This window comes from Miniopterus natalensis, chromosome 11 (genome assembly GCF_054644295.1).
Source record: "Miniopterus natalensis isolate mMinNat1 chromosome 11, mMinNat1.hap1, whole genome shotgun sequence".
NCBI classification, from domain to species: Eukaryota; Metazoa; Chordata; class Mammalia; order Chiroptera; family Miniopteridae; genus Miniopterus; species Miniopterus natalensis.
The window spans coordinates 73,370,776-73,375,863 of record NC_142091.1 but is presented as its reverse complement, the minus strand read 5'-3'; the positions used below and the strand labels follow the sequence as shown (position 1 = coordinate 73,375,863).

At 52.4% G+C, this 5,088-nt stretch overlaps 1 pseudogene; it reads right to left on the bottom strand.

Annotated features, from left to right (window-relative positions):
• Nucleotides 1-2,671: 2,671 nt before the first annotated feature.
• LOC107533629 (archaemetzincin-2 pseudogene) lies at nt 2,672-3,848 on the bottom strand (annotated as a pseudogene).
• Between the last annotated feature and the right edge of the window lie 1,240 nt (nt 3,849-5,088).

The window sequence follows — 5,088 nt, the reverse complement described above, 5'->3', positions numbered from 1 at the left end:
GTCCTCGGCAGCCCGAGCCGGGGCGGGGCGGGGGCGGGGCCTGGGGTGGGCGGGGCAAGTGGGCGGCGGGGGGCGGGGCGGGGGCGGGGGGCGGGGCGGGGCGGGGGGCGGGGCAAGTGGGCGGCGGGGGGCGGGGGCGGGGGCGGGGGGCGGGGCGGAGGGCGCGCGCTCACTGGACGCCGCCAGTCACTAGCTGCGTGGCGCTGGCAGGTCACCCAACCTCTCCAGTCCCCTGTGTCCTTATGTCTAAAATGTGGGTGCTAATACAGTCTCAGGCTCTCACTCAGCCTTATGACAAGAATGAGAGCTTGAGAAGGGACAGAGGGTGGGGAAACTGAGGCACAGAGGAGGGACGGGGAGACATTGGAAGTGGAAGTCGACAGACAAGAAGGGGTGCAGGGATCAGTGCGGTAGAAACAGGGAGAGCGATTGTCCCCGAGCCAGACACTCTTCCCCACCAGCCAGTGGGTGCCTCCAGGACCCAGCAGGTGGCAGTGTTGTTGGAATGACTAGTGACCAGGCGACAGGCACAAGGAGACAGCGGCTGAGGAGCATGGGTGGGGGCCAGAGAGTGGAACAAAGGTCCAGGCGATGTCCAGGAACCCGGGGGCAAGGGGAGGGGACGTGGGGAGGGAAGCGGCAGTGACCCCGGGGAAGTAGAAGTGGGTGGAGGAACAGCCCAGCAAGTCCAGAAAAAAGGGCCAGGCAGGGCCCCTGCTCTCCTGAGCCCAGCAGTCCTGCCTCTCTCCAGGGCCAGCATCTCCTCCAGGCTCTGCAGTGCCCCGACAATTGGGGGCTATCAGCAGCAAAGTGGTGTCAGCAGCTCAAATGTCAGTCACAGGGCTGGGGACCCAGCCCCTCAGCTGGACAGAGTCCCATGTCTAGGAGGGGCTGGACAGGCAATGGCCCTTATGCAGGTAGGGTCTCGGGGGACCCAGTTAGGGACAGTCCCACAGCCACACCCTATGGAGTATGGGCAAGATCCTGGAACTGCTTATGAAACATCTGGTTAGGATGCCTTTGGGAGCAGATTCAAGGGCAAGGATGCCAAAGTCAGCAGAGCTTGGTTTGAATCCTACCTCAGCCCCTCTCACTGGTTGTGGGAACTCATTTGCCCTCTGGGAACCTCAGTTTCCCATTATAAATTGGGGTGAACGATGCCCTGCACCTCACTTGACACAGAACAGCCATTCAGCAGAGATTCATACTCTTCCTTTCCCTGCCCAAGTGCCTGTGTGACACAGTCACGCAGAGGGAAGATCAGGCGCGGTGTTGGCTGCTTGTGACAGAATAGACATAATGACTACAGATCTTCCTGTGTGGCTTTGATAGGAAGACAGTGACAACATTGCGAACATGGAGTTGGCAATACAGGGGGTGGGGAGCATCCTGTCACTGGAGGGGAGCAGAGGTCTTAAACGCCAGAATATGGAGTCTAGACCTTTGTCCTACTGAAGAGCTGTGATTGTGAGTGTGGCATGATGGGGAGGGAGAGACTGGGGTGGGGTGATGCTTTGGGGTAGAGGTCATGGTTGGTGGGGAAAGTCTAAAAACAGGATTCACGTGTGGCACTTAGTTAGTGGCACGTTCTCTTAGCACCTCCAAATGTTAGGCAGGAGCAGTGTATGGGGCCTTGCCTGGAGAGGAAACAGGTGCAGCGGGCAGGGCAACTGGGTTGGGGGCAGATCTGGGAGTCCCCAGTGCACAGAACAGTGGGAGGCAGGCACCAAGCCTAGGACATGCAGGGCAGAGCACATCAGGAAGCATAGTTACAAACGAAGAGTCAGAGCTGGGAGCTGCCCAACGGATTCTCTGCTAACTGACCATACTTCCACAGCGGAACCTGGCACAGAGGGGCTGCCATGTTTTTCGTGGTTTTTTTTAATGTTTTTGTTGACTTTAGAGAGAGAGGAAGGGAGAGGGAGAAAGAGAGAGAAACATTGATGTGAGAAACATCAGTTGCCTCCAACTGGGAACTGAACCTGCGACCTGGATATGTGCCCTGACCAGAAATTGAACCAGAGACCTTTCCGTGCACGGGATAAAGCTCAACCAACTGAGCCACACTGGCCAGGACCAAGGCTGCCATCTTAGGAAGGGGGACAGCATCCCTTTCCCAAGCTCTCACCTTGTGCCCTCACATTGTGAGCCTCCATTCCATCCACTGTAAATGGGGATAATTCCAGTTCCTCATTACTGCCCCATGGGGGGGGGGGCAGTGTTGTCCCCATCTCACAGATGAGGAAACTGAGGATCTGAAAGCTCATGCAGTAGGAAGTGGCAAGGCCTGAGCCCCCTGCTGCCTCCCTCACCACCCAGAATGAGTTCACACAGTCCTGCAAGCCCTGCCATGACCCATGAACGACCTGGGGCAGGCAGGCCTGGGGTCATTCCGGAGGACACACAGTAGATGTCAAGCAGGCAGAACCTGGAGGCAGATGCCTCGGTCTGAATTCCATTTCTCTGGGATCCTGGGCAAGTCACTTCGGCCCCTTTTCGTCCTCTGTGAAAGGAAGACTATAAAAATAACCATGTAAGTGTTCCTCGCTGCTCTTAGTAGAAGAATTTGGCCCCCTGTAAACAACACACGGGAAGGGAAATAGAAGGCATCTGGGAAGCAAAACCTCTTCCTCAAGAAATGCCATCCGCGCCCTCTCCTGGCAAAACTTAACATTGTGCCACCTGGCCAAGGAAAAATATTTAAAGGACCCAGATCCGTTTGTTTTTTTGTTTTTGTTTTTTCCACAATGCGCAAGTATTTCTTTTAATTACTCCTAGTGGAAGGTTCTTGTCTTTGGACAACAGCAAGGCATCTTATTATCCATTCTTTCCACTCCTTAAAGGCTTCCACAGGTTTGGGCAAATTCACTTTCTCCTCACGACCATGTTCCGGGGTGACTTGGGGTGTGTCAGCAGATTCATCATCAACCCGCCTCACCAGCGCTTTGTATCTTCCTACAGTGTTGAAGCGAATAGCGCACTGCAACTTGCGTAAACAGATAGGGCACAGATCTAGGGGGCGCCGGTCAGCTTCTTCCAAGTGGTTGGAGCCTTGCATTAGGCATGCCAGCCACTGGCAGTGTCCAAGTCCAAATATGTGTCCAATCTCATGGGTTAAAGTCTTACAGGACCGGAGCAGCAAATCACTAGTCACTGCAGGAGTATGACAGTTAAACACCGAATAGCCACTGGAAGATGTCCTCTGTGACGCCTTCACTCTGCCCTGATAGCCTGAGCTGTAAAAATCACTGGCATACCTGGCAAAGCTGAATATCCCCACACCGTCTGTCAAAGAGGCCTGTCCAAAGGCAAAATTCCAGGAGTCCCTGGGGTAAAGACCAATCATTGTTATCCCCACAATACAGAAGGCATCTTCAGGTTTCTTCAGTTTTAAGAACTTCAGGATGTGCCCTGCATGTATCTGTAGGTTCTTTGTTATCACTGATTCTAAAGGAGCACCCCGTTGCAGACAGGAACCGGTTCTGGCAGTTTTACTATCAAGCCATAGAAAAATGCTTCACAGTAGCCCTTGAGCCACTTAACATACTCTTCACTGATAACTGTGGTGTTTCCTAGAGATCCAATGCACTGGATATAAATAATGCGTTTCTCTGGAGAGGGTGTCTTTCTGGTAGGATCACTGAAAAACTGTTCAAAGTCTTGGGGAGGCTCAGGATGGGAGGCGATCCAATCCAATTGAGAATGCAAGGAAATGGGTACAAAGAGATCACTGGCTGGTTGGAAAGCTTCATGCATCAGACGCCGGTCTGCAGCATCTGGGACACAAGCACTGGGTTCGAGATGAGAGCTGTTCTAAGTGTCCGTTCCAGGTGCCCTACTCTTTTCATCTTCAGGAAGGGCGTGCCCGAGGCAGTGCTTGTTTCCCAGGGACGGACACGGCAGGGTCGGTGGGGAAGGTGTTGTGCGGGGTGTCTTCACCCTGCACCCTGCCCGGCTGGGAAGACGCCCGACCGCCCGCCTACCACCGTGGCCCCCCCAGATCCATTTTTGCAGAGCAGGCACATATGATGAATTCGGAGCTGGGAGGCAATAAATTAAAAACTGGCACAGAGCCATTAGTTTCCTCTCTACAGATGAGGAGACAGGCTCGAGAGGGAGGCAGCACAACCGGTGCTAGGGTTTGCTGGGCTCTCCGAAGCATTTAGAAAGCAGGCTGCAGGAGAACCCGTGTCCACCACTGTGGTAATCACTCCGCTAACCGTAACCGTGCACAGGCTACTCTCCCTCCTGGAGGGATGCGCGCCAAATGCCAGTGCTTCCCGCAGAACCTGGGCCCACAGGGAGCTCTGCTGCTATGTTACTAGGTTGAACAGTATGAAAGTGCTGTGTTTGTAGTTAAAAATAGTGAAATAGCCTGGCCAGGCGTGGTTCAGCAGTTGAGCATCGACCTAGGATCCAGGAGATTGCGGCACATGCCCGGGTTGTAGGCTCGGACCCCAGTGGGGGGCATGCAGGAGGCAGCCGATCAATGACAACTCACTCATCACTGATGTTTCTGTCTCTCTCTCTCTCCCTCTCCCTTCCTCTCTCTGAAATCAATAAAAATAGTTTTTAAAAAATAGTGAAATAACTGGCAATTTCATATAGTTCAACATATTTATTTCTGTGATGTAATGTTTGAAGTTTTTACAATGAGTGTAAATTACATTTATAAACATGAAATGATACATATGTATATGTATACTAACATACATATATGTCAACACATTATTTATATATTTACATACATGCACAACAAATGTGTATATTATGTATGCATGTTTTGGAAAGTCCTCCCTCCATCTGTCTTTTGCCTGTAGTGGTATCTTGTGCTCCAATAAAATAGAAACTTTAAGCTAACAGGGATCCAAAGACTTCAGGGGAAAATATCTGTGCTCAACACTGCAAGTTCCCAAGAGCTACTTGCTAATGGTCCAGGCTTTGTTTCTGGACAACTTACCATACTGTCATTTGTTAAGTTTTGCCAGGAGAGGGCGAGGATGGCATTTCTTGAGGAAGAGGTTTTGCTTCCCAGAGGCCTTCCATTTCCCTTCCCAGTGTGTTGTTTACAGGGGGCCAAATTCTTCT